This window comes from Saccopteryx bilineata, chromosome 1, assembly GCF_036850765.1.
Source record: "Saccopteryx bilineata isolate mSacBil1 chromosome 1, mSacBil1_pri_phased_curated, whole genome shotgun sequence".
Taxonomy (NCBI): domain Eukaryota; kingdom Metazoa; phylum Chordata; class Mammalia; order Chiroptera; family Emballonuridae; genus Saccopteryx; species Saccopteryx bilineata.
The window spans coordinates 52,700,774-52,710,319 of NC_089490.1; positions in this window are offsets into that span (position 1 = coordinate 52,700,774).

Below are 9,546 nucleotides of genomic sequence, written 5' to 3' on the forward strand. Positions count from 1 at the left end.
AGACACTGCTTTATATAATTTAGTAAAATAGTGCCCTCAGTTCTCTTGCCTTATGACACAAATACAGTACGGAGCTGGCCTGGGATGGATTCAAATAATGGTCACCTTGCTATAGTCAGACACTCTCTTCTGTGACAGCTCTTGATTGAGATAGCTGTGCTTGACTCTTTTCCCCTTGGAAAAGTTCTTTCCCAAGGATTCTGAAGTCTATGACTCAAGCTGAGATCCTCACTGTATGTAAGTAGAATCTGCAATCTGTATGGCTTAGTACGGAGGCTAATGAGTTGATGGACTTGGCGCACACACAGAATATAAATGAGAAGATTGAGTAAGTATGCTTATTATTAGGTTTGTAGTCTCAATTATTACTTTACCCCTTTCCTCCACACACAAAACATATATAAATACCAGCAAAAGAAAATTCCCACAACAGTTTTAGCACCTTCCAGGGAGCAAGTAGCATAATAGGTGACTGAACAAGTATTAAAATGCCTTGAAATATCATCTTATGTGTAACACTTTCACAAAGATTACCTCATTTGATTTTAAAATAGCCCTGAGAAATAGAAAGGGCAGATATTTTCCACTTTTAATAAGAGAGGAAACTGACCCTGAGGTTAAATCAGATTTGTCTAATGGGACTATAATATCAATCATATTTAATTTTAAATTCTCTAGTAGTCACAGAAAAAGACTGTAATTTTTACACTATATTTTGTTTAACATTATCTGAAGCAGGAGTGACGTCACGGAAATGGCGCCGTGAGCAGCGCGTCCGACAGCTCTCCCCTATATCACAACAAATTTATCAACTAGAAACAGAAAAATTTATCCTCGGAGCATTCCGGAGTTCCACACAACCTGATAGCGAAAGGACTGTTATCACTTGAATCTGAGAGACGAGGGTGTGGAGGAAGCTACCACAGGGACGTTCTTTCAAACCGCAAGGAAGTGCGCCTGTGGTGAGTCAGCCCATATACTTGGGAACCGCGAGCCGCCGGGAGCAGCCAATGCGAGCTGCCACCGCGAGCCGCCGCGAGTGGAGCGGCCGCCGCGAACTGCCGCGCGCGCCCGGTCCGGTTGAGCACCGCTGACGTTCCCAGCGGCCCGCACACTGCGAGTGGGGGTCGCCGGCCACCGGTGCCCGGAGCGCCCCATTCGCGCGCGTGCCTTGGGTATTCCACGCGCCCAGGGCGCCCTGCTGGCCCGCACACCCAGGGGGCTCCATTATCCTGCGCCTGGTGCGGTCCAGCCGCCAGCGGCGGGGCGAGCGGGAGAGGCTTGGGAGATTCTCTCCGTGGGCGGGGCACCTCACCCAGCCATTCAAGCTAACAATCAAGCGTTGGGGGAGGGGCGCGCACAGGCAGCCTAAAATACCTTCGGAAGCACAGCTGTGACCCAATCACTGAAATTAGCTTAACCCATGAAATCTGCGCACCCTCGGTTCTAATTGATAAGATCTCTCTCAATTCAGCGTTCCAAGACAAGAGGCGTGATATTTTTTAGTGCCTCTCGCTAAAGGGGCGGGGGCAACTTCTGATTAATAGAGCCTCCATATTTAGGGATAAACGCTAACAAGAAGGACTTGGCAGATAATAAGGTCTATACTACACTAGTCGTAAGCAGAGACTAGTGCCTCTTCTTCCCTGCAAAAACAGGCTACAAAGTGTGGAAAGCCTGGGTTGAGAGGTCCAACTAAATGATAGGCGCTGAACAGTCACCTTGACAACAATTGACTCCCACCCCCGCCTGATTACACTGGAGGCCCTGACTCTCAGAGCCTTTCCCAAAGCCTTGCACTGAGTGGGGATAGAGTGGGGATTTCCCAGCTCTTTGAGCCTCTTACTCCCCAGGCAGAAGCAGTTGCAGCCTTATAGCTGGATCACCAGGCTGCTAATTCAGAAAGGGGGGACTAGGAGAGAGAATCCAGGAAAGCAAACTCTCTCATCGTTGGACCCTGAAAACGCCAACAAGCCTTTACTTCCAGCAAGACTAAAGCCAATTATATGACATTGCCATAGAATCCCATCAACTGCAAATCCCTACCTAAGAGTGACACAGGGGCAGAGCCTGGGGTACAGAGTCACCGACCAGGAAGAGGGAGAGAAAAGAAAAAGGAAGAAGTTAACCTCTCAAAATCAAGAAAAACCCACAGACTTTACAACTTGATCCATTAATTTTTTGTTGTTGTTGTTGTTGTTGTTTGTTTCTTCTATCTTTTTGCCTTTATTTCCTCCACCTCGGTCCTTCTATTCTCTGCCCATCTTATGCTTCCCCTTTCTTGAACTACACTACCCATGAGTGTTGCATTTTATTTTTCTTCTTCATCCTCACCCTCCTTTAAGGTTATACTCCAAAACACTTAACTCTCACTCTCTTCTCTCTCTCTTTTTTTTTTTTTGTCTTGCTTTATTTTTTTTTCTCTTCCTATTTTATTTCTTCCTTCGTTTTTCTCTTTTTCTTATTTTTTCCTTTCTATTCGTTTTTTCTTTTCTCATATTACTTTCCTCCCATATAATCCTCAATCACGAACAAATTAGTTAATTTGGGATTCAAGGCTTTTTTTTGGCTTTATTTCTCTTTTTTGCTTTTGTTTTTATTTTTTTTTCTTGTTTGTTTATTTTTGTGGCATTTTGGGTCCTCCCAACCCAAGGTCTCCATTGTATTTAGTCTTCGCTCCACTTAATACAACAGATTTTTACTTATTATTTTTATTTTTTCTTCTTTATTATTCTTTTTTGGTCCTTTTTTCTGGTTCCCTCTTATCCCTCTCATTATATCTCTTAGTTGACCATCACATACAAGCAAATCATCTTATGCTTGTCTAAGATTTTCTTCCTTTTTTTTTTTTTTTTTTTTGCATTTAGTAGGTCCCTACTCCTTTTTGCCCCTTGAACTCTTCACCCCAAATCAGGCCCTCCATTATAGGCACGATATTTCCCTGAGGAGGGGAGAGGAGGGAAAGAGAAGAGAGAAAAAAAGGGGGAAATAATAAATTATTATTGTTTTTTTTTGTGGGGTGTTTTACCTTTTTTTTTTTTTTTTACTTTTTACTCTTTATTAATTCTAATTAGTGCTATCAATAAGACCACCCTCAGATGCCGATAAGAAAGAGGAAATCGAATATTATGGATACAAAAGAAAGAGAGGTAACACAAATAGATGTGGAAAAATCTATGGAGAAAAGACTTAACATATTGGAAGCCTTGGAGCTAAATGACAGAGAATTTAAAATAGAAATCTTAAAAATACTCAGAGATATACAAGAAAACACAGAAAGGCAATATAGGGAGATCAGAAAACAACTCAATGAACACAAAGAATATATTACCAAGGAAATTGAAACTATAAAAACAAATCAAACAGAAATGAAAAACTCAATTCATGAGCTGAAAAACGAGGTAACAAGCTTAGCTAACAGAACAGCCCAGATTGAAGATAGGATTAGTGAAATAGAAGACAAACAACTTGAGGCACAGCAGAGAGAAGAAGAAAGAGACTCAAAAATAATAAAAAACGAGAAAGCCCTACAGGAATTGTCTGACTCCATCAGAAAGAATAACATAAGAATAATAGGTATATCAGAGGGAGAAGAGAAAGAAAATGGAATGGAGAATATACTCAAACAAATAATAGACGAGAACTTCCCAAGCCTGTGGAAGGAACTAAAGCCTCAAATTCAAGAAGCAAACAGAACACCGAGTTTTCTTAACCCCAACAAACCCACTCCAAGGCACATCATAATAAAGATGACACAAACCAATGACAAAGAAAAAATTCTCAAGGCAGCCAGGGAAAAGAAGAGTACAACATATAAAGGAAGGCCTATTAGATTATCATCAGATTTCTCAGCAGAAACTCTACAAGCTAGAAGAGAGTGGACCCCAATATTTAAAGCCCTGAAAGAGAGGAACTTTCAGCCAAGAATACTATACCCATCAAAGCTATCCTTCAAGTATGAAGGAGATATAAAAACATTCACAAATACAGAAAAGATGAAAGAATTTATCAACAGAAAGCCCCCACTCCAGGAAATACTAAGGGGGGTTTTCCAACCAGATTCAAAGAACAAAAGAAAACAACACCACAAGTAACAGCTCCACCAAGAACACAATAAAACCAAACTTAAACTGTGACAACAAAGGAAAAAAAGGGGGGAGAGGATGGAGATTAACAGTAGCAAAGGATGATGAAGTGCAGAAATACTTATAAGATAGGGTACTACAATGAATATGGTAGGTACCCTTTTCATTACTTAATGGTAACCACCCTTAAAAAAACCACCACAAAAACACTTGACTTAAAAAAGGTAGCAACAGAGGAAAGAAGTATGGAACACAAACAAACAAAAACAAATGATAGAAAAACAAAAGAGAAGAATCAAACTAGATACAAAACTAACAGAAAGCAATTTATAAAATGGCAGTAGGGAACCCACAAGTGTCAATAATTACACTAAATGTAAATGGATTAAACTTACCAATAAAAAGACACAGAGTAGCAGAATGGATTAAAAAAGAAAATCCAACTATATGCTGCCTACAAGAAACACATCTAAGCAACAAGGATAAAAACAAATTCAAAGTGAAAGGCTGGAAAACAATACTCCAAGCAAACAACACCCAAAAAAAAGCAGGCGTAGCAATACTCATATCTAATAATGCTGACTACAAGACAGAAAAAGTACTCAGAGACAAAAATGGTCATTTCATAATGATTAAGGGGAAGTTGAATCAAGAAGACATAACAATCCTTAATATATATGCACCAAACCAAGGAGCACCAAAATATATAAGACAGCTACTTATTGACCTTAAAACAAAAACTAACAAAAATACAATCATACTTGGAGACCTCAATACACCGCTGACAGCTCTAGATCGGTCATCCAAACAGAGAATCAATAAAGATATAGTGGCCTTAAACGAAATACTAGAACACCTGGATATGATAGACATCTACAGGACACTTCATCCCAAAGCGACAGAGTATACATTTTTCTCTAGTGTACATGGAACATTCTCAAGAATTGACCATATGTTGGGCCACAAAGACAATATCAGCAAATTTAGAAAAATTGAAATTGTACCAAGCATATTTTCTGATCATAAAGCCTTGAAACTAGAATTCAACTGCAAAAAAGAGGGGGAAAAACCCACAAAAATGTGGAAACTAAACAACATACTTCTAAAAAATGAATGGGTCAAAGAAGAAATAAGCGCAGAAATCAAAAGATATATACAGACAAATGAAAATGAAAATACGACAGATCAGAATCTCTGGGATGCAGCAAAAGCAGTAATAAGAGGAAAGTTCATATCACTTCAGGCCTATATGAACAAACAAGAGAGAGCCAAAGTAAACCACTTAACTTCACACCTTAAGGAACTAGAAAAAGAAGAACAAAGACAACCCAAAACCAGCCGAAGAAAGGAGATAATAAAAATCAGAGCAGAAATAAATGAAATAGAGAACAGAAAAACTATAGAAAAAATCAATAAAACAAGGAGCTGGTTCTTTGAAAAGATCAACAAAATTGACAAACCCTTGGCAAGACTCACCAAGGAAAAAAGGCACAGGACTCAAATAAATAAAATCCAAAATGAAAGAGGAGAGATCACCACAGACATCATAGATATACAAAGAATTATTGTAGAATACTATGAAAAATTATATGCCACCAAATACAACAATCTAGAAGAAATGGATAAATTCCTAGAACAATACAACCTTCCTAGACTGAGTCATGAAGAAGCAGAAAGCCTAAACAGAACAATCAGCAGGGAGGAAATAGAAAAAACTATTAAAAATCTCCCCCAAAATAAAAGTCCAGGCCCAGACGGTTATACTAGTGAATTCTATCAAACATTCAAAGAAGACTTGGTTCCTATTCTACTCAAAGTCTTCCAAAAAATTGAAGAAGAAGCAATACTTCCAAACACATTTTATGAGGCCAACATAACCCTCATACCAAAACCTGGCAAGGATGGCACAAAGAAAGAAAACTACAGACCAATATCTCTAATGAATACAGATGCTAAAATACTAAACAAAATACTGGCAAACCGAATACAACAACATATTAAAAAAATAATACATCATGATCAAGTGGGATTCATCCCAGAATCTCAAGGATAGTTCAACATACACAAAACGGTTAACGTAATACACCATATCAACAAAACAAAGAACAAAAACCACATGATCTTATCAATAGATGCAGAAAAGGCTTTTGATAAAATACAACACAATTTTATGTTTAAGACTCTCAACAAAATGGGTATAGAAGGAAAATATCTCAACATGATAAAGGCCATATATCATAAACCATCAGCCAACATCCTATTAAACGGCATAAAACTGAGGACTTTCTACCTTAAATCAGGAACAAGACAGGGTTGTCCACTCTCTCCACTCTTATTCAACGTGGTGCTAGAAGTTCTGGCCAGAGCAATCAGACAAGACAAAGAAATAAAAGGCATCCATATCAGAAAAGAAGAAGTAAAGCTATCACTTTTTGCTGATGATATGATCCTATACATCGAAAACCCGAAGGACTCCACAAAAAGATTATTAGAAACAATAAACCAATACAGTAAGGTCTCAGGATACAAAATTAACATACAAAAGTCCATAGCCTTTCTATATGCCAACAATGAAATATTAGAAAACGAACTCAAAAAAATAATCCCCTTCACGATTGCAACAAAAAAAAATAAAATACCTAGGAATAAACATAACAAAGAATGTAAAGGACCTATATAATGAAAATTACAAAGCATTGTTAAGGGAAATCGAAAAAGATACAATGAGATGGAAAAATATTCCTTGTTCTTGGATAGGAAGAATAAATATAATCAAAATGGCCATATTACCCAAAGCAATATACAAATTTAATGCAATTCCCATCAAAATTCCTATGAGATTTTTTAAAGAAATGGAACAAAAAATCATCAGATTTATATGGAACTATAAAAAACCCCGAATAGCCAAAACAATCCTAAGGAAAAAGAATGAAGCTGGGGGCATTACAATACCTGACTTTAAACTATATTATAGGGCGACGATAATCAAAACAGCATGGTATTGGCAAAAAAATAGACACTCAGACCAATGGAACAGAATAGAAAGCCCAGAAATAAAACCACATATATATGGTCAAATAATCTTTGATAAAGGGGCCAACAACACACAATGGAGAAAAGGAAGCCTCTTCAACAAATGGTGTTGGGAAAACTGGAAAGCCACATGCAAAAGAATGAAATTCGACTACAGCCTGTCCCAGTATACTAAAATTAATTCAAAATGGATCAAAGACCTAAATATAAGACCTGAAACAATAAAGTACATAGAAGAAGAAATAGGTACTAAAATCATGGACCTGGGTTTTAAAGAACATTTTATGAACTTGACTCCAATGGCAAGAGAAGTGAAGGCAAAGATAAATGAATGGGACTACATCAGAATTAAAAGTTTTTGCTCAGCAAGAGAAACTGATATCAAAATAAACAGACAGCCAACTATATGGGAACTGATATTTTCAAACGACAGCTCAGATAAGGGCCTAATATCCAAAATTTACAAAGAACTCATAAAACTCAACAACAAACAGACAAGCAATCCAATAAAAAAATGGGAAGAGGACATGAACAGACACTTCTCCCAGGAAGAGATACAAATGGCCAACAGATATATGAAAAGATGCTCAGCTTCATTAGTTATTAGAGAAATGCAAATGAAAACTACAATGAGATACCACCTCACTCCTGTTAGATTAGCTATTATCAACAAGACGGGTAATAGCAAATGTTGGAGAGGCTGTGGAGAAAAAGGAACCCTCATTCACTGTTGGTGGGACTGTAAAGTAGTACAACCATTATGGAGGAAAGTATGGTGGTTCCTCAAAAAACTGCAAATAGAACTACCTTATGACCCAGCAATCCCTCTACTGGGTATATACCCCAAAACCTCAGAAACATTGATACGTGAAGACACATGTAGCCCCATGTTCATTGCAGCACTGTTCACAGTGGCCAAGACATGGAAACAACCAAAAAGCCCTTCAATAGAAGACTGGATAAAGAAGATGTGGCACATATACACTATGGAATACAACTCAGCCATAAGAAATGATGACATCAGATCATTTACAGCAAAATGGTGGGATCTTGATAACATTATAAGGAGTGAAATAAGTAAATCAGAAAAAAACAAGAACTACATGATTCCATACATTGGTGGAACATAAAAATGAGACTAAGAGACATGGACAAGAGTGTGGTGGTTACCAAGGGTGGGGGGGGGGAGGGAGGGAGAGAGTTGGGGGAGGGGAGGGGCACAGGGAACTAGATGGAGGGTGACGGAGGACAATCTGACTTTGGGCGAGGGGTTTGCAACATAATTTGATGACAAAATAACCTAGACATGTTTTCTTTGAATATATGTACCCTGATTTATTAATGTCATCCCATTACCATTAATAACAATTTATTAAAAAAAAAACATCTGAAGCAATATCATTTCAACATGTAATCAATAATTAAAAGTTGTCAGTGAGATATTTCACATTTTTTGTACTAAGACTTTGAGTTTGGTGTGTATTTTACAGTTACAACGCATCTTAATTCAGACCAGCCACATTTCAAGTACTCAATAGTCACATGTGGGTTGTGGCTACTCTTTTTGACAATATAGAGTTAGATTATTTACCCAGAGGCATATAATAGGAAGAAATAGTGGTCCCACCCAGGTAGCCAAATTTCTAAAAAGGGAAATAATGATCTGGAAACCTAGAGACCTGAATTTCAGATAGGACTCTGCCTCTGTCTTACTCTGTGGGACAAAGCCTTCTACCTGGTTCAAGCTTGGGTTTTGGTTTGTTAAACAAAGCAAATGCCACTAATCAAATATCTTGGCTTACTTCCCCAGCCTGCCTCATGAAGCCTTTCCACAAGTGAAAGCCACCTGACCTCTGGTGGCACAGTGGATAAAGTGTTGACCTGGAATGCTGAGGTCACAGGTTCGACACCCAGGGTTTTTCGGGTCAAGGCACATACAGGAAGCAACTAATACAAGTTGATGCTTCCTGCTTCTCCCCCTTCTTTCTCTCTCTCTCTCCTCTCTCTAAAAATCAATTAAAGAAAAAAACATATAGGGAAGCTCAATGTTTAAAACACAGGAACTATTGTATATTTAAAACAGAAGAACTGCTTCTCTGTTGAAGGGGGCATGGCAGTGGAGAGCGGAAGGGATGCAAGTGGGTTACAGCCTATCTAGTGTATACGTGTGTTTATGTATACACACACAGGCATATTCTGAGGGGCCTCCGATGAACCCTTGGGGCATATGTGAAAACCCTTGAAGGAAAGAAACGGTCTCTCAGGTGCTTCTCATTTTAAAAATGTCTTTGAGTCTGTGGATAAAATTCCACTTAGGCATGGCTGACTCTGTCAGCTAGTTCTTAGTTTAAACTTTAACCAAGAAAGAGAAAGTACCATTGTAAGTCCTGTACTGTTCACAGACATCAGTGTATTGGTGTTTGACTCA